Genomic DNA, 19588 nt, shown 5'->3' on the forward strand with positions numbered 1-19588 from the left:
AAATGAGGAAAGCTAGTGATATTTAACAAGTACGAAGAGACAATTTCCCTCAATCTTGCGATGCAGAATCATACACAATATTTCTCAGGCGTTGCAGTCTAAGATTATTAAAGTTGAATAACAATGTCCAAGCAACAAGACCAATGCCTTAGTTTGGGAAATTGCAAACATGTTCAAATTAGCTGAGCTAAATGAAACTAAACAACCACGAAGGGACTCGAACCCTCAAACTTCTGATTAGAAGTCAGACGCCTTATCCATTAGGCCACACAGTCTACGTGACACATCCCTATTTAAACAACAATGTATAAGTTTTTCAAAGCAACAAGAACAATGCCTTATTTCGGGAAATTGCAAACATCTTCAAATTAGCTGAGCTAAGGAAATTTAACAACCACGAAGGGACTCAAACCCTCAATTTTCAGATTCAAAGTCAGACACCTTATCCATTAGGCCACACAGTCTACTTAATGCATCCCTATTTCACATCATACAGACATTGCTTAGCAACAACAGACATCAAAGTTGTGAACCTGTCCGAATGAGGAAAGCTAATGATATTTGACAAGTACAAAGATACTCTTTCCTTCAATCTTGCGATGCAGATTCAGACACAATAATTCTCAGTCCTTGCAGTCTAAGATTATTAAAGTTGAATAACAATGTCCAAGCAACAAGACCAATGCCTTAGTTTGGGAAATTGCAAACATGTTCAAATTAGCTGAGCTAAATGAAACTAAACAACCACGAAGGGACTCGAACCCTCAATCTTCTGATTCGAAGTCAGACGCCTTATCCATTAGGCCACGCAGTCTACGTGAAACATCCCTATTTGACATCATACAGACATTGCTTAGCAACAACAGACATCAAAGTTGTGAACCTGTCCAAATGAGGAAAGCTAGTGATATTTAACAAGTAAGAAGAGACTTTTTCCCTCAATCTTGCGATGCAGAATCAGACACAATAATTCTCAGGCCTTGCAATATTAGATTATTAAAGATGAATAACAATGTCTTAGCATTTCAAAGCAACAAGAACAATGCCTTATTTCGGGAAATTGCAAACATGTCCATATTAGCTGATTTAATGAAATTAAACGACCACGAAAATGCCTCAAAAGCCCAATTTTCTGTTTCGAAGTCAGACGCCTTATTCACGAGGCAACACCTTCTACTTCATATTCTCCGATATAACATCAAACAGACGTTGCTTAGCAACAACAGACATCAAAGTTGTGAACCTATCCGAATGAGGACAGCTAGTGATATTTTACAAGTACGAAAAGACTATGTCCCTCAATCTTGCGATGCCGAATCAGACACAATATTTCTCAGGCCTTGCTGTCTTAGATTATTAAAGTTAAACAACAATGTACAAGTTTTTCAAAGCAACAAGAACAATGCCTTATTTCGGGAAATTGCAAACATCTTCAAATTAGCTGATTTAATGAAATTAAACGACCCTATTTCACATCATACAGACATTGCTTAGCAACAACAGACATCAAAGTTGTGAACCTGTCCGAATGAGGAAAGCTAATGATATTTAACAAGTACAAAGATACTCTTTCCTTCAATCTTGCGATGCAGATTCAGACACAATAAATCTCAGGCCTTGCAGTCTAAGATTATTAAAGTTGAATAACAATGTCCAAGCAACAAGACCAATGCCTTAGTTTGGGAAATTGCAAACATGTTCAAATTAGCTGAGCTAAATGAAACTAAACAACCACGAAGGGACTCAAACCCTCAATCTTCTGATTCGAAGTCAGACGCCTTATCCATTAGGCCACGCAGTCTACGTGATACATCCCTATTTGACATCATACAGACATTGCTTAGCAACAACAGACATCAAAGTTGTGAACCTGTCCGAATGAGGAAAGCTAATGATATTTAACAAGTACAAAGATACTCTTTCCTTCAATCTTGCGATGCAGATTCAGACACAATAATTCTCAGGGCTTGAAGTCTTAGATTATTAAAGTTGAACAACAATGTCCAAGCTTTTCAAAGCAACAAGACCAATGCCATATTTAGGGAAATTGCAAACATGTACAAATTAGCTGAGCTAATGAAATTAAACGACCCTATTTGATATCATACAGACTTTGCTATGCAACAGTAGACATCAAAGTTGTGATCCTGTCCAAATGAGGAAAGCTAATGATATTTAACAAGTACGAAGAGACTATTTCCCTCAATCTTGCGATGCAGAATCATACACAATTTTTCTCAGGCCTTGCAGTCTAAGATTATTAAAGTTGAATAACAATGTCCAAGCAACAAGACCAATGCCTTAGTTTGGGAAATTGCAAACATGTTCAAATTAGCTTAGCTAAATGAAACTAAACAACCACGAAGGGACTCGAACCCTCAATCTTCTGATTCGAAGTCAGACGCCTTATCCATTAGGCCACGCAGTCTACGGGATACATCCCTATTTCACATCATACAGACATTGCTTAGCAACAACAGACATCAAAGTTGTGAACCTGTCCAAATGAGGAAAGCTAGTGATATTTAACAAGTAAGAAGAGACCTTTTCCCTCAATCTTGCGATGCAGAATCAGACACAATAAATCTCAGGCCTTGCAATATTAGATTATTAAAGATGAATAACAATGTCTTAGCATTTCAAAGCAACAAGAACAATGCCTTATTTCGGGAAATTGCAAACATGTCCATATTAGCTGATTTAATGAAATTAAACGACCACGAAAATGCCTCTAAAGCCCAATTTTCTGTTTCGAAGTCAGACGCCTTATTCACGAGGCAACACCTTCTACTTCATATTCTCCGATATAACATCAAACAGACGTTGCTTAGCAACAACAGACATCAAAGTTGTGAACCTATCCGAATGAGGACAGCTAGTGATATTTTACAAGTACGAAAAGACTATGTCCCTCAATCTTGCGATGCCGAATCAGACACAATATTTCTCAGGCCTTGCAGTCTTAGATTATTAAAGTTAAACAACAATGTACAGGTTTTTCAAAGCAACAAGAACAATGCCTTATTTCGGGAAATTGCAAACATCTTCAAATTAGCTGAGCTAAGGAAATTTAACAACCACGAAGGGACTCAAACCCAAAATTTTCAGATTCAAAGTCAGACACCTTATCCATTAGGCCACACAGTCTACTTAATTCATCCCTATTTCACATCATACAGACATTGCTTAGCAACAACAGACATCAAAGTTGTGAACCTGTCCGAATGAGGAAAGCTAATGATATTTAACAAGTACAAAGATACTCTTTCCTTCAATCTTGCGATGCAGATTCAGACACAAAAATTCTCAGGCCTTGCAGTCTTAGATTATTAAAGTTAAACAACAATGTACAAGTTTTTCAAAGCAACAAGACCAATGCCATATTTAGGGAAATTGCAAACATGTACAAATTAGCTGAGCTAATGAAAATAAACGACCCTATTTGATATCATACAGACTTTGCTATGCAACAGTAGACATCAAAGTTGTGAACCTGTCCGAAGGAGGAAAGCTAATGATATTTAACAAGTACGAAGAGACAATTTCCCTCAATCTTGCGATGCAGAATCATACACAATATTTCTCAGGCGTTGCAGTCTAAGATTATTAAAGTTGAATAACAATGTCCAAGCAACAAGACCAATGCCTTAGTTTGGGAAATTGCAAACATGTTCAAATTAGCTGAGCTAAATGAAACTAAACAACCACGAAGGGACTCGAACCCTCAAACTTCTGATTCGAAGTCAGACGCCTTATCCATTAGGCCACACAGTCTACGTGACACATCCCTATTTAAACAACAATGTATAAGTTTTTCAAAGCAACAAGAACAATGCCTTATTTCGGGAAATTGCAAACATCTTCAAATTAGCTGAGCTAAGGAAATTTAACAACCACGAAGGGACTCAAACCCTCAATTTTCAGATTCAAAGTCAGACACCTTATCCATTAGGCCACACAGTCTACTTAATGCATCCCTATTTCACATCATACAGACATTGCTTAGCAACAACAGACATCAAAGTTGTGAACCTCTCCGAATGAGGAAAGCTAATGATATTTGACAAGTACAAAGATACTCTTTCCTTCAATCTTGCGATGCAGATTCAGACACAATAATTCTCAGGCCTTGCAGTCTAAGATTATTAAAGTTGAATAACAATGTCCAAGCAACAAGACCAATGCCTTAGTTTGGGAAATTGCAAACATGTTCAAATTAGCTGAGCTAAATGAAACTAAACAACCACGAAGGGACTCGAACCCTCAATCTTCTGATTCGAAGTCAGACGCCTTATCCATTAGGCCACGCAGTCTATGTGATACACCCCTATTTGACATCATACATACATTGTTTAGCATCAACAGACATCAAAGTTGTGAACCTGTCCGAATGAGGAAAGCTAATGATATTTAACAAGTACAAAGATACTCTTTTCTTCAATCTTGCGATGCAGATTCAGACACAATAATTCTCAGGCCTTGCAGTCTTAGATTATTAAAGTTGAACAACAATGTCCAAGCTTTTCAAAGCAACAAGACCAATGCCATATTTAGGGAAATTGCAAACATGTACAAATTAGCTGAGCTAATGAAATTAAACGACCCTATTTGATATCATACAGACTTTGCTATGCAACAGTAGACATCAAAGTTGTGATCCTGTCCAAATGAGGAAAGCTAGTGATATTTAACAAGTACGAAGAGACAATTTCCCTCAATCTTGCGATGCAGAATCATACACAATTTTTCTCAGGCCTTGCAGTCTAAGATTATTAAAGCTGAATAACAATGTCCAAGCAACAAGACCTTTGTTTGGGAAATTGCAAACATATTCAAATTAGCTGAGCTAATGAAATTTAACAACCACGAAGGGACTCAAACTCACAATTTTCAGATTCAAAGTCAGACACCTTATCCATTAGGCCACACAGTCTACTTAATACATCCCTATTTCACATCATACAGACATTGCTTAGCAACAACAGACATCAAAGTTGTGATCCTGTCCAAATGAGGAAAGCTAGTGATATTTAACAAGTAAGAAGAGACCTTTTCCCTCAATCTTGCGATGCAGAATCAGACACAATATTTCTCAGGCCTTGCAGTCTAAGATTATTAAAGTTGAATAACAATGTCCAAGCAACAAGACCAATGCCTTAGTTTGGGAAATTGCAAACATCTTCAAATTAGCTGAGCTAAGGAAATGTAACAACCACGAAGGGACTCAAACCCACAATTTTCAGATTCAAAGTCAGACACCTTATCCATTAGGCCACACAGTCTACTAAATACATCCCTATTTCACATCATACAGACATTGCTTAGCAACAACAGACATCAAAGTTGTGAACCTGTCCGAATGAGGAAAGCTAATGATATTTAACAAGTACAAAGATACTCTTTCCTTCAATCTTGCGATGCAGATTCAGACACAATAATTCTCAGGCCTTGCAGTCTTAGATTATTAAAGTTGAACAACAATGTCCAAGCTTTTCAAAGCAACAAGACCAATGCCATATTTAGGGAAATTGCAAACATGTACAAATTAGCTGAGCTAATGAAATTAAACAACCCTATTTGATATCATACAGACTTTGCTATGCAACAGTAGACATCAAAGTTGTGATCCTGTCCAAATGAGGAAAGCTAGTGATATTTAACAAGTACGAAGAGACTATTTCCCTCAATCTTGCGATGCAGAATCATACACAATTTTTCTCAGGCCTTGCAGTCTAAGATTATTGAAGTTGAATAACAATGTCCAAGCAACAAGACCAATGCCTTAGTTTGGAAAATTGCAAACATGTTCAAATCAGCTGAGCTAAATGAAACTAAACAACCACAAAAGGACTCGAACCCTCAATCTTCTGATTCGAAGTCAGACGCCTTATCCATTAGGCCACGCAGTCTACGTGATACATCCCTATTTGACATCATACAGACATTGCTTAGCAACAACAGACATCAAAGTTGTGAACCTGTCCGAATGAGGAAAGCTAATGATATTTAACAAGTACAAAGATACTCTTTCCTTCAATCTTGCGATGCAGATTCAGACACAATAAATCTCAGGCCTTGCAGTCTAAGATTATTAAAGTTGAATAACAATGTCCAAGCAACAAGACCAATGCCTTAGTTTGGGAAATTGCAAACATGTTCAAATTAGCTGAGCTAAATGAAACTAAACAACCACGAAGGGACTCAAACCCTCAATCTTCTGATTCGAAGTCAGACGCCTTATCCATTAGGCCACGCAGTCTACGTGATACATACCTATTTGACATCATACAGACATTGCTTAGCAACAACAGACATCAAAGTTGTGAACCTGTCCGAATGAGGAAAGCTAATGATATTTAACAAGTACAAAGATACTCTTTCCTTCAATCTTGCGATGCAGATTCAGACACAATAATTCTCAGGGCTTGAAGTCTTAGATTATTAAAGTTGAACAACAATGTCCAAGCTTTTCAAAGCAACAAGACCAATGCCATATTTAGGGAAATTGCAAACATGTCCATATTAGCTGATTTAATGAAATTAAACGACCACGAAAATGCCTCTAAAGCCCAATTTTCTGTTTCGAAGTCAGACGCCTTATTCACGAGGCAACACCTTCTACTTCATATTCTCCGATATAACATCAAACAGACGTTGCTTAGCAACAACAGACATCAAAGTTGTGAACCTATCCGAATGAGGACAGCTAGTGATATTTTACAAGTACGAAAAGACTATGTCCCTCAATCTTGCGATGCCGAATCAGACACAATATTTCTCAGGCCTTGCAGTCTTAGATTATTAAAGTTAAACAACAATGTACAGGTTTTTCAAAGCAACAAGAACAATGCCTTATTTCGGGAAATTGCAAACATCTTCAAATTAGCTGAGCTAAGGAAATTTAACAACCACGAAGGGACTCAAACCCACAATTTTCAGATTCAAAGTCAGACACCTTATCCATTAGGCCACACAGTCTACTAAATACATCCCTATTTCACATCATACAGACATTGCTTAGCAACAACAGACATCAAAGTTGTGAACCTGTCCGAATGAGGAAAGCTAATGATATTTAACAAGTACGAAGAGACTATTTCCCTCAATCTTGCGATGCAGAATCATACACAATTTTTCTCAGGCCTTGCAGTCTAAGATTATTAAAGTTGAATAACAATGTCCAAGCAACAAGACCAATGCCTTAGTTTGGGAAATTGCAAACATGTTCAAATTAGCTGAGCTAAATGAAACTAAACAACCACGAAGGGACTCGAACCCTCAATCTTCTGATTCGAAGTCAGACGCCTTATCCATTAGGCCACGCAGTCTACGGGATACATCCCTATTTCACATCATACAGACATTGCTTAGCAACAACAGACATCAAAGTTGTGAACCTGTCCAAATGAGGAAAGCTAGTGATATTTAACAAGTAAGAAGAGACCTTTTCCCTCAATCTTGCGATGCAGAATCAGACACAATAAATCTCAGGCCTTGCAATATTAGATTATTAAAGATGAATAACAATGTCTTAGCATTTCAAAGCAACAAGAACAATGCCTTATTTCGGGAAATTGCAAACATGTCCATATTAGCTGATTTAATGAAATTAAACGACCACGAAAATGCCTCTAAAGCCCAATTTTCTGTTTCGAAGTCAGACGCCTTATTCACGAGGCAACACCTTCTACTTCATATTCTCCGATATAACATCAAACAGACGTTGCTTAGCAACAACAGACATCAAAGTTGTGAACCTATCCGAATGAGGACAGCTAGTGATATTTTACAAGTACGAAAAGACTATGTCCCTCAATCTTGTGATGCCGAATCAGACACAATATTTCTCAGGCCTTGCAGTCTTAGATTATTAAAGTTAAACAACAATGTACAGGTTTTTCAAAGCAACAAGAACAATGCCTTATTTCGGGAAATTGCAAACATCTTCAAATTAGCTGAGCTAAGGAAATTTAACAACCACGAAGGGACTCAAACCCACAATTTTCAGATTCAAAGTCAGACACCTTATCCATTAGGCCACACAGTCTACTTAATACATCCCTATTTCACATCATACAGACATTGCTTAGCAACAACAGACATCAAAGTTGTGAACCTGTCCGAATGAGGAAAGCTAATGATATTTAACAAGTACAAAGATACTCTTTCCTTCAATCTTGCGATGCAGATTCAGACACAATAATTCTCAGGCCTTGCAGTCTTAGATTATTAAAGTTAAACAACAATGTACACGTTTTTCAAAGCAACAAGACCAATGCCATATTTAGGGAAATTGCAAACATGTACAAATTAGCTGAGCTAATGAAAATAAACGACCCTATTTGATATCATACAGACTTTGCTATGCAACAGTAGACATCAAAGTTGTGAACCTGTCCGAAGGAGGAAAGCTAATGATATTTAACAAGTACAAAGATACTCTTTTCTTCAATCTTGCGATGCAGATTCAGACACAATAATTCTCAGGCCTTGCAGTCTTAGATTATTAAAGTTGAACAACAATGTCCAAGCTTTTCAAAGCAACAAGACCAATGCCATATTTAGGGAAATTGCAAACATGTACAAATTAGCTGAGCTAATGAAAATAAACGACCCTATTTGATATCATACAGACTTTGCTATGCAACAGTAGACATCAAAGTTGTGATCCTGTCCAAATGAGGAAAGCTAGTGATATTTAACAAGTACGAAGAGACAATTTCCCTCAATCTTGCGATGCAGAATCATACACAATATTTCTCAGGCCTTGCAGTCTAAGATTATTAAAGTTGAATAACAATGTCCAAGCAACAAGACCAATGTTTGCAATTTGGGAAATTGCAAACATGTTCAAATTAGCTGAGCTAAATGAAACTAAACAACCACGAAGGGACTCGAACCCTCAAACTTCTGATTCGAAGTCAGACGCCTTATCCATTAGGCCACACAGTCTACGTGACACATCCCTATTTAAACAACAATGTATAAGTTTTTCAAAGCAACAAGAACAATGCCTTATTTCGGGAAATTGCAAACATCTTCAAATTAGCTGAGCTAAGGAAATTTAACAACCACGAAGGGACTCAAACCCTCAATTTTCAGATTCAAAGTCAGACACCTTATCCATTAGGCCACACAGTCTACTTAATGCATCCCTATTTCACATCATACAGACATTGCTTAGCAACAACAGACATCAAAGTTGTGAACCTGTCCGAATGAGGAAAGCTAATGATATTTGACAAGTACAAAGATACTCTTTCCTTCAATCTTGCGATGCAGATTCAGACACAATAATTCTCAGGCCTTGCAGTCTAAGATTATTAAAGTTGAATAACAATGTCCAAGCAACAAGACCAATGCCTTAGTTTGGGAAATTGCAAACATGTTCAAATTAGCTGAGCTAAATGAAACTAAACAACCACGAAGGGACTCGAACCCTCAATCTTCTGATTCGAAGTCAGACGCCTTATCCATTAGGCCACGCAGTCTACGTGATACATCCCTATTTGACATCATACAGACATTGCTTAGCAACAACAGACATCAAAGTTGTGAACCTGTCCGAATGAGGAAAGCTAATGATATTTAACAAGTACAAAGATACTCTTTCCTTCAATCTTGCGATGCAGATTCAGACACAATAATTCTCAGGGCTTGAAGTCTTAGATTATTAAAGTTGAACAACAATGTCCAAGCTTTTCAAAGCAACAAGACCAATGCCATATTTAGGGAAATTGCAAACATGTCCATATTAGCTGATTTAATGAAATTAAACGACCACGAAAATGCCTCTAAAGCCCAATTTTCTGTTTCGAAGTCAGACGCCTTATTCACGAGGCAACACCTTCTACTTCATATTCTCCGATATAACATCAAACAGACGTTGCTTAGCAACAACAGACATCAAAGTTGTGAACCTATCCGAATGAGGACAGCTAGTGATATTTTACAAGTACGAAAAGACTATGTCCCTCAATCTTGCGATGCCGAATCAGACACAATATTTCTCAGGCCTTGCAGTCTTAGATTATTAAAGTTAAACAACAATGTACAGGTTTTTCAAAGCAACAAGAACAATGCCTTATTTCGGGAAATTGCAAACATCTTCAAATTAGCTGAGCTAAGGAAATTTAACAACCACGAAGGGACTCAAACCCACAATTTTCAGATTCAAAGTCAGACACCTTATCCATTAGGCCACACAGTCTACTAAATACATCCCTATTTCACATCATACAGACATTGCTTAGCAACAACAGACATCAAAGTTGTGAACCTGTCCGAATGAGGAAAGCTAATGATATTTAACAAGTACGAAGAGACTATTTCCCTCAATCTTGCGATGCAGAATCATACACAATTTTTCTCAGGCCTTGCAGTCTAAGATTATTAAAGTTGAATAACAATGTCCAAGCAACAAGACCAATGCCTTAGTTTGGGAAATTGCAAACATGTTCAAATTAGCTGAGCTAAATGAAACTAAACAACCACGAAGGGACTCGAACCCTCAATCTTCTGATTCGAAGTCAGACGCCTTATCCATTAGGCCACGCAGTCTACGGGATACATCCCTATTTCACATCATACAGACATTGCTTAGCAACAACAGACATCAAAGTTGTGAACCTGTCCAAATGAGGAAAGCTAGTGATATTTAACAAGTAAGAAGAGACCTTTTCCCTCAATCTTGCGATGCAGAATCAGACACAATAAATCTCAGGCCTTGCAATATTAGATTATTAAAGATGAATAACAATGTCTTAGCATTTCAAAGCAACAAGAACAATGCCTTATTTCGGGAAATTGCAAACATGTCCATATTAGCTGATTTAATGAAATTAAACGACCACGAAAATGCCTCTAAAGCCCAATTTTCTGTTTCGAAGTCAGACGCCTTATTCACGAGGCAACACCTTCTACTTCATATTCTCCGATATAACATCAAACAGACGTTGCTTAGCAACAACAGACATCAAAGTTGTGAACCTATCCGAATGAGGACAGCTAGTGATATTTTACAAGTACGAAAAGACTATGTCCCTCAATCTTGTGATGCCGAATCAGACACAATATTTCTCAGGCCTTGCAGTCTTAGATTATTAAAGTTAAACAACAATGTACAGGTTTTTCAAAGCAACAAGAACAATGCCTTATTTCGGGAAATTGCAAACATCTTCAAATTAGCTGAGCTAAGGAAATTTAACAACCACGAAGGGACTCAAACCCACAATTTTCAGATTCAAAGTCAGACACCTTATCCATTAGGCCACACAGTCTACTTAATACATCCCTATTTCACATCATACAGACATTGCTTAGCAACAACAGACATCAAAGTTGTGAACCTGTCCGAATGAGGAAAGCTAATGATATTTAACAAGTACAAAGATACTCTTTCCTTCAATCTTGCGATGCAGATTCAGACACAATAATTCTCAGGCCTTGCAGTCTTAGATTATTAAAGTTAAACAACAATGTACACGTTTTTCAAAGCAACAAGACCAATGCCATATTTAGGGAAATTGCAAACATGTACAAATTAGCTGAGCTAATGAAAATAAACGACCCTATTTGATATCATACAGACTTTGCTATGCAACAGTAGACATCAAAGTTGTGAACCTGTCCGAAGGAGGAAAGCTAATGATATTTAACAAGTACAAAGATACTCTTTTCTTCAATCTTGCGATGCAGATTCAGACACAATAATTCTCAGGCCTTGCAGTCTTAGATTATTAAAGTTGAACAACAATGTCCAAGCTTTTCAAAGCAACAAGACCAATGCCATATTTAGGGAAATTGCAAACATGTACAAATTAGCTGAGCTAATGAAAATAAACGACCCTATTTGATATCATACAGACTTTGCTATGCAACAGTAGACATCAAAGTTGTGATCCTGTCCAAATGAGGAAAGCTAGTGATATTTAACAAGTACGAAGAGACAATTTCCCTCAATCTTGCGATGCAGAATCATACACAATATTTCTCAGGCCTTGCAGTCTAAGATTATTAAAGTTGAATAACAATGTCCAAGCAACAAGACCAATGTTTGCAATTTGGGAAATTGCAAACATGTTCAAATTAGCTGAGCTAAATGAAACTAAACAACCACGAAGGGACTCGAACCCTCAAACTTCTGATTCGAAGTCAGACGCCTTATCCATTAGGCCACACAGTCTACGTGACACATCCCTATTTAAACAACAATGTATAAGTTTTTCAAAGCAACAAGAACAATGCCTTATTTCGGGAAATTGCAAACATCTTCAAATTAGCTGAGCTAAGGAAATTTAACAACCACGAAGGGACTCAAACCCTCAATTTTCAGATTCAAAGTCAGACACCTTATCCATTAGGCCACACAGTCTACTTAATGCATCCCTATTTCACATCATACAGACATTGCTTAGCAACAACAGACATCAAAGTTGTGAACCTGTCCGAATGAGGAAAGCTAATGATATTTGACAAGTACAAAGATACTCTTTCCTTCAATCTTGCGATGCAGATTCAGACACAATAATTCTCAGGCCTTGCAGTCTAAGATTATTAAAGTTGAATAACAATGTCCAAGCAACAAGACCAATGCCTTAGTTTGGGAAATTGCAAACATGTTCAAATTAGCTGAGCTAAATGAAACTAAACAACCACGAAGGGACTCGAACCCTCAATCTTCTGATTCGAAGTCAGACGCCTTATCCATTAGGCCACGCAGTCTATGTGATACACCCCTATTTGACATCATACATACATTGCTTAGCATCAACAGACATCAAAGTTGTGAACCTGTCCGAATGAGGAAAGCTAATGATATTTAACAAGTACAAAGATACTCTTTTCTTCAATCTTGCGATGCAGATTCAGACACAATAATTCTCAGGCCTTGCAGTCTTAGATTATTAAAGTTGAACAACAATGTCCAAGCTTTTCAAAGCAACAAGACCAATGCCATATTTAGGGAAATTGCAAACATGTACAAATTAGCTGAGCTAATGAAATTAAACAACCCTATTTGATATCATACAGACTTTGCTATGCAACAGTAGACATCAAAGTTGTGATCCTGTCCAAATGAGGAAAGCTAGTGATATTTAACAAGTACGAAGAGACTATTTCCCTCAATCTTGCGATGCAGAATCATACACAATTTTTCTCAGGCCTTGCAGTCTAAGATTATTGAAGTTGAATAACAATGTCCAAGCAACAAGACCAATGCCTTAGTTTGGAAAATTGCAAACATGTTCAAATCAGCTGAGCTAAATGAAACTAAACAACCACAAAAGGACTCGAACCCTCAATCTTCTGATTCGAAGTCAGACGCCTTATCCATTAGGCCACGCAGTCTACGTGATACATCCCTATTTGACATCATACAGACATTGCTTAGCAACAACAGACATCAAAGTTGTGAACCTGTCCGAATGAGGAAAGCTAATGATATTTAACAAGTACAAAGATACTCTTTCCTTCAATCTTGCGATGCAGATTCAGACACAATAAATCTCAGGCCTTGCAGTCTAAGATTATTAAAGTTGAATAACAATGTCCAAGCAACAAGACCAATGCCTTAGTTTGGGAAATTGCAAACATGTTCAAATTAGCTGAGCTAAATGAAACTAAACAACCACGAAGGGACTCAAACCCTCAATCTTCTGATTCGAAGTCAGACGCCTTATCCATTAGGCCACGCAGTCTACGTGATACATCCCTATTTGACATCATACAGACATTGCTTAGCAACAACAGACATCAAAGTTGTGAACCTGTCCGAATGAGGAAAGCTAATGATATTTAACAAGTACAAAGATACTCTTTCCTTCAATCTTGCGATGCAGATTCAGACACAATAATTCTCAGGGCTTGAAGTCTTAGATTATTAAAGTTGAACAACAATGTCCAAGCTTTTCAAAGCAACAAGACCAATGCCATATTTAGGGAAATTGCAAACATGTCCATATTAGCTGATTTAATGAAATTAAACGACCACGAAAATGCCTCTAAAGCCCAATTTTCTGTTTCGAAGTCAGACGCCTTATTCACGAGGCAACACCTTCTACTTCATATTCTCCGATATAACATCAAACAGACGTTGCTTAGCAACAACAGACATCAAAGTTGTGAACCTATCCGAATGAGGACAGCTAGTGATATTTTACAAGTACGAAAAGACTATGTCCCTCAATCTTGCGATGCCGAATCAGACACAATATTTCTCAGGCCTTGCAGTCTTAGATTATTAAAGTTAAACAACAATGTACAGGTTTTTCAAAGCAACAAGATCAATGCCTTATTTCGGGAAATTGCAAACATCTTCAAATTAGCTGAGCTAAGGAAATTTAACAACCACGAAGGGACTCAAACCCACAATTTTCAGATTCAAAGTCAGACACCTTATCCATTAGGCCACACAGTCTACTAAATACATCCCTATTTCACATCATACAGACATTGCTTAGCAACAACAGACATCAAAGTTGTGAACCTGTCCGAATGAGGAAAGCTAATGATATTTAACAAGTACGAAGAGACTATTTCCCTCAATCTTGCGATGCAGAATCATACACAATTTTTCTCAGGCCTTGCAGTCTAAGATTATTAAAGTTGAATAACAATGTCCAAGCAACAAGACCAATGCCTTAGTTTGGGAAATTGCAAACATGTTCAAATTAGCTGAGCTAAATGAAACTAAACAACCACGAAGGGACTCGAACCCTCAATCTTCTGATTCGAAGTCAGACGCCTTATCCATTAGGCCACGCAGTCTACGGGATACATCCCTATTTCACATCATACAGACATTGCTTAGCAACAACAGACATCAAAGTTGTGAACCTGTCCAAATGAGGAAAGCTAGTGATATTTAACAAGTAAGAAGAGACCTTTTCCCTCAATCTTGCGATGCAGAATCAGACACAATAAATCTCAGGCCTTGCAATATTAGATTATTAAAGATGAATAACAATGTCTTAGCATTTCAAAGCAACAAGAACAATGCCTTATTTCGGGAAATTGCAAACATGTCCATATTAGCTGATTTAATGAAATTAAACGACCACGAAAATGCCTCTAAAGCCCAATTTTCTGTTTCGAAGTCAGACGCCTTATTCACGAGGCAACACCTTCTACTTCATATTCTCCGATATAACATCAAACAGACGTTGCTTAGCAACAACAGACATCAAAGTTGTGAACCTATCCGAATGAGGACAGCTAGTGATATTTTACAAGTACGAAAAGACTATGTCCCTCAATCTTGCGATGCCGAATCAGACACAATATTTCTCAGGCCTTGCAGTCTTAGATTATTAAAGTTAAACAACAATGTACAGGTTTTTCAAAGCAACAAGAACAATGCCTTATTTCGGGAAATTGCAAACATCTTCAAATTAGCTGAGCTAAGGAAATTTAACAACCACGAAGGGACTCAAACCCACAATTTTCAGATTCAAAGTCAGACACCTTATCCATTAGGCCACACAGTCTACTTAATACATCCCTATTTCACATCATACAGACATTGCTTAGCAACAACAGACATCAAAGTTGTGAACCTGTCCGAATGAGGAAAGCTAATGATATTTAACAAGTACAAAGATACTCTTTCCTTCAATCTTGCGATGCAGATTCAGACACAATAATTCTCAGGCCTTGCAGTCTTAGATTATTAAAGTTAAACAACAATGTACACGTTTTTCAAAGCAACAAGACCAATGCCATATTTAGGGAAATTGCAAACATGTCCATATTAGCTGATTTAATGAAATTAAACGACCACGAAAATGCCTCTAAAGCCCAATTTTCTGTTTCGAAGTCAGACGCCTTATTCACGAGGCAACACCTTCTACTTCATATTCTCCGATATAACATCAAACAGACGTTGCTTAGCAACAACAGACATCAAAGTTGTGAACCTATCCGAATGAGGACAGCTAGTGATATTTTACAAGTACGAAAAGACTATGTCCCTCAATCTTGCGATGCCGAATCAGACACAATATTTCTCAGGCCTTGCAGTCTTAGATTATTAAAGTTAAACAACAATGTACAGGTTTTTCAAAGCAACAAGAACAATGCCTTATTTCGGGAAATTGCAAACATCTTCGAATTAGCTGAGCTAAGGAAATTTAACAACCACGAAGGGACTCAAACCCACAATTTTCAGATTCAAAGTCAGACACCTTATCCATTAGGCCACACAGTCTACTAAATACATCCCTATTTCACATCATACAGACATTGCTTAGCAACAACAGACATCAAAGTTGTGAACCTGTCCGAATGAGGAAAGCTAATGATATTTAACAAGTACGAAGAGACTATTTCCCTCAATCTTGCGATGCAGAATCATACACAATTTTTCTCAGGCCTTGCAGTCTAAGATTATTAAAGTTGAATAACAATGTCCAAGCAACAAGACCAATGCCTTAGTTTGGGAAATTGCAAACATGTTCAAATTAGCTGAGCTAAATGAAACTAAACAACCACGAAGGGACTCGAACCCTCAATCTTCTGATTCGAAGTCAGACGCCTTATCCATTAGGCCACGCAGTCTACGGGATACATCCCTATTTCACATCATACAGACATTGCTTAGCAACAACAGACATCAAAGTTGTGAACCTGTCCAAATGAGGAAAGCTAGTGATATTTAACAAGTAAGAAGAGACCTTTTCCCTCAATCTTGCGATGCAGAATCAGACACAATAAATCTCAGGCCTTGCAATATTAGATTATTAAAGATGAATAACAATGTCTTAGCATTTCAAAGCAACAAGAACAATGCCTTATTTCGGGAAATTGCAAACATGTCCATATTAGCTGATTTAATGAAATTAAACGACCACGAAAATGCCTCTAAAGCCCAATTTTCTGTTTCGAAGTCAGACGCCTTATTCACGAGGCAACACCTTCTACTTCATATTCTCCGATATAACATCAAACAGACGTTGCTTAGCAACAACAGACATCAAAGTTGTGAACCTATCCGAATGAGGACAGCTAGTGATATTTTACAAGTACGAAAAGACTATGTCCCTCAATCTTGCGATGCCGAATCAGACACAATATTTCTCAGGCCTTGCAGTCTTAGATTATTAAAGTTAAACAACAATGTACAGGTTTTTCAAAGCAACAAGAACAATGCCTTATTTCGGGAAATTGCAAACATCTTCAAATTAGCTGAGCTAAGGAAATTTAACAACCACGAAGGGACTCAAACCCACAATTTTCAGATTCAAAGTCAGACACCTTATCCATTAGGCCACACAGTCTACTTAATACATCCCTATTTCACATCATACAGACATTGCTTAGCAACAACAGACATCAAAGTTGTGAACCTGTCCGAATGAGGAAAGCTAATGATATTTAACAAGTACAAAGATACTCTTTCCTTCAATCTTGCGATGCAGATTCAGACACAATAATTCTCAGGCCTTGCAGTCTTAGATTATTAAAGTTAAACAACAATGTACACGTTTTTCAAAGCAACAAGACCAATGCCATATTTAAGGAAATTGCAAACATGTACAAATTAGCTGAGCTAATGAAAATAAACGACCCTATTTGATATCATACAGACTTTGCTATGCAACAGTAGACATCAAAGTTGTGAACCTGTCCGAAGGAGGAAAGCTAATGATATTTAACAAGTACAAAGATACTCTTTTCTTCAATCTTGCGATGCAGATTCAGACACAATAATTCTCAGGCCTTGCAGTCTTAGATTATTAAAGTTGAACAACAATGTCCAAGCTTTTCAAAGCAACAAGACCAATGCCATATTTAGGGAAATTGCAAACATGTACAAATTAGCTGAGCTAATGAAAATAAACGACCCTATTTGATATCATACAGACTTTGCTATGCAACAGTAGACATCAAAGTTGTGATCCTGTCCAAATGAGGAAAGCTAGTGATATTTAACAAGTACGAAGAGACAATTTCCCTCAATCTTGCGATGCAGAATCATACACAATATTTCTCAGGCCTTGCAGTCTAAGATTATTAAAGTTGAATAACAATGTCCAAGCAACAAGACCAATGTTTGCAATTTGGGAAATTGCAAACATGTTCAAATTAGCTGAGCTAAATGAAACTAAACAACCACGAAGGGACTCGAACCCTCAAACTTCTGATTCGAAGTCAGACGCCTTATCCATTAGGTCCACACAGTCTACGTGACACATCCCTATTTAAACAACAATGTATAAGTTTTTCAAAGCAACAAGAACAATGCCTTATTTCGGGAAATTGCAAACATCTTCAAATTAGCTGAGCTAAGGAAATTTAACAACCACGAAGGGACTCAAACCCTCAATTTTCAGATTCAAAGTCAGACACCTTATCCATTAGGCCACACAGTCTACTTAATGCATCCCTATTTCACATCATACAGACATTGCTTAGCAACAACAGACATCAAAGTTGTGAACCTGTCCGAATGAGGAAAGCTAATGATATTTGACAAGTACAAAGATACTCTTTCCTTCAATCTTGCGATGCAGATTCAGACACAATAATTCTCAGGCCTTGCAGTCTAAGATTATTAAAGTTGAATAACAATGTCCAAGCAACAAGACCAATGCCTTAGTTTGGGAAATTGCAAACATGTTCAAATTAGCTGAGCTAAATGAAACTAAACAACCACGAAGGGACTCGAACCCTCAATCTTCTGATTCGAAGTCAGACGCCTTATCCATTAGGCCACGCAGTCTATGTGATACACCCCTATTTGACATCATACATACATTGCTTAGCATCAACAGACATCAAAGTTGTGAACCTGTCCGAATGAGGAAAGCTAATGATATTTAACAAGTACAAAGATACTCTTTTCTTCAATCTTGCGATGCAGATTCAGACACAATAATTCTCAGGCCTTGCAGTCTTAGATTATTAAAGTTGAACAACAATGTCCAAGCTTTTCAAAGCAACAAGACCAATGCCATATTTAGGGAAATTGCAAACATGTACAAATTAGCTGAGCTAATGAAATTAAACGACCCTATTTGATATCATACAGACTTTGCTATGCAACAGTAGACACCAAAGTTGTGATCCTGTCCAAATGAGGAAAGCTAGTGATATTTAACAAGTAAGAAGAGACCTTTTCCCTCAATCTTGCGATGCAGAATCAGACACAATATTTCTCAGGCCTTGCAGTCTAAGATTATTAAAGCTGAATAACAATGTCCAAGCAACAAGACCAATGCCTTAGTTTGGGAAATTGCAAACATCTTCAAATTAGCTGAGCTAAGGAAATGTAACAACCACGAAGGGACTCAAACCCACAATTTTCAGATTCAAAGTCAGACACCTTATCCATTAGGCCACACAGTCTACTAAATACATCCCTATTTCACATCATACAGACATTGCTTAGCAACAACAGACATCAAAGTTGTGAACCTGTCCGAAGGAGGAAAGCTAATGATATTTAACAAGTACAAAGATACTCTTTTCTTCAATCTTGCGATGCAGATTCAGACACAATAATTCTCAGGCCTTGCAGTCTTAGATTATTAAAGTTGAACAACAATGTCCAAGCTTTTCAAAGCAACAAGACCAATGCCATATTTAG

The 19588-nt window shown here is 37.4% G+C and overlaps 19 non-coding genes across 19 annotated transcripts; all 19 read right to left on the reverse strand.

Moving 5' to 3' along the window:
- Window positions 1-202: 202 nt before the first annotated feature.
- trnar-ucu lies at window positions 203-275 on the reverse strand. The gene has a single exon. It is a non-coding gene; the product is annotated as a tRNA-Arg (tRNA).
- Window positions 276-741: 466 nt separating this feature from the next.
- trnar-ucg lies at window positions 742-814 on the reverse strand. Its single transcript has one exon. It is a non-coding gene; the product is annotated as a tRNA-Arg (tRNA).
- Window positions 815-1728: 914 nt separating this feature from the next.
- trnar-ucg lies at window positions 1729-1801 on the reverse strand. The gene has a single exon. It is a non-coding gene; the product is annotated as a tRNA-Arg (tRNA).
- A 554-nt stretch (window positions 1802-2355) lies between these two features.
- On the reverse strand, window positions 2356-2428 carry trnar-ucg. Its single transcript has one exon. It is a non-coding gene; the product is annotated as a tRNA-Arg (tRNA).
- Window positions 2429-3701: 1273 nt separating this feature from the next.
- On the reverse strand, window positions 3702-3774 carry trnar-ucg. Its single transcript has one exon. It is a non-coding gene; the product is annotated as a tRNA-Arg (tRNA).
- Window positions 3775-4240: 466 nt separating this feature from the next.
- Window positions 4241-4313, reverse strand: trnar-ucg. Its single transcript has one exon. It is a non-coding gene; the product is annotated as a tRNA-Arg (tRNA).
- A 1523-nt stretch (window positions 4314-5836) lies between these two features.
- On the reverse strand, window positions 5837-5909 carry trnar-ucg. Its single transcript has one exon. It is a non-coding gene; the product is annotated as a tRNA-Arg (tRNA).
- A 277-nt stretch (window positions 5910-6186) lies between these two features.
- trnar-ucg lies at window positions 6187-6259 on the reverse strand. The gene has a single exon. It is a non-coding gene; the product is annotated as a tRNA-Arg (tRNA).
- A 996-nt stretch (window positions 6260-7255) lies between these two features.
- Window positions 7256-7328, reverse strand: trnar-ucg. Its single transcript has one exon. It is a non-coding gene; the product is annotated as a tRNA-Arg (tRNA).
- Window positions 7329-8879: 1551 nt separating this feature from the next.
- On the reverse strand, window positions 8880-8952 carry trnar-ucg. The gene has a single exon. It is a non-coding gene; the product is annotated as a tRNA-Arg (tRNA).
- Window positions 8953-9418: 466 nt separating this feature from the next.
- Window positions 9419-9491, reverse strand: trnar-ucg. The gene has a single exon. It is a non-coding gene; the product is annotated as a tRNA-Arg (tRNA).
- A 996-nt stretch (window positions 9492-10487) lies between these two features.
- trnar-ucg lies at window positions 10488-10560 on the reverse strand. The gene has a single exon. It is a non-coding gene; the product is annotated as a tRNA-Arg (tRNA).
- Window positions 10561-12111: 1551 nt separating this feature from the next.
- Window positions 12112-12184, reverse strand: trnar-ucg. The gene has a single exon. It is a non-coding gene; the product is annotated as a tRNA-Arg (tRNA).
- Window positions 12185-12650: 466 nt separating this feature from the next.
- trnar-ucg lies at window positions 12651-12723 on the reverse strand. Its single transcript has one exon. It is a non-coding gene; the product is annotated as a tRNA-Arg (tRNA).
- Window positions 12724-13277: 554 nt separating this feature from the next.
- Window positions 13278-13350, reverse strand: trnar-ucg. The gene has a single exon. It is a non-coding gene; the product is annotated as a tRNA-Arg (tRNA).
- A 277-nt stretch (window positions 13351-13627) lies between these two features.
- On the reverse strand, window positions 13628-13700 carry trnar-ucg. Its single transcript has one exon. It is a non-coding gene; the product is annotated as a tRNA-Arg (tRNA).
- Window positions 13701-14696: 996 nt separating this feature from the next.
- trnar-ucg lies at window positions 14697-14769 on the reverse strand. The gene has a single exon. It is a non-coding gene; the product is annotated as a tRNA-Arg (tRNA).
- Window positions 14770-16484: 1715 nt separating this feature from the next.
- On the reverse strand, window positions 16485-16557 carry trnar-ucg. The gene has a single exon. It is a non-coding gene; the product is annotated as a tRNA-Arg (tRNA).
- A 2091-nt stretch (window positions 16558-18648) lies between these two features.
- Window positions 18649-18721, reverse strand: trnar-ucg. Its single transcript has one exon. It is a non-coding gene; the product is annotated as a tRNA-Arg (tRNA).
- Between the last annotated feature and the right edge of the window lie 867 nt (window positions 18722-19588).

The sequence above is a fragment of the Oncorhynchus mykiss genome, unplaced genomic scaffold, assembly GCF_013265735.2.
Source record: "Oncorhynchus mykiss isolate Arlee unplaced genomic scaffold, USDA_OmykA_1.1 un_scaffold_156, whole genome shotgun sequence".
NCBI classification, from domain to species: domain Eukaryota; kingdom Metazoa; phylum Chordata; class Actinopteri; order Salmoniformes; family Salmonidae; genus Oncorhynchus; species Oncorhynchus mykiss.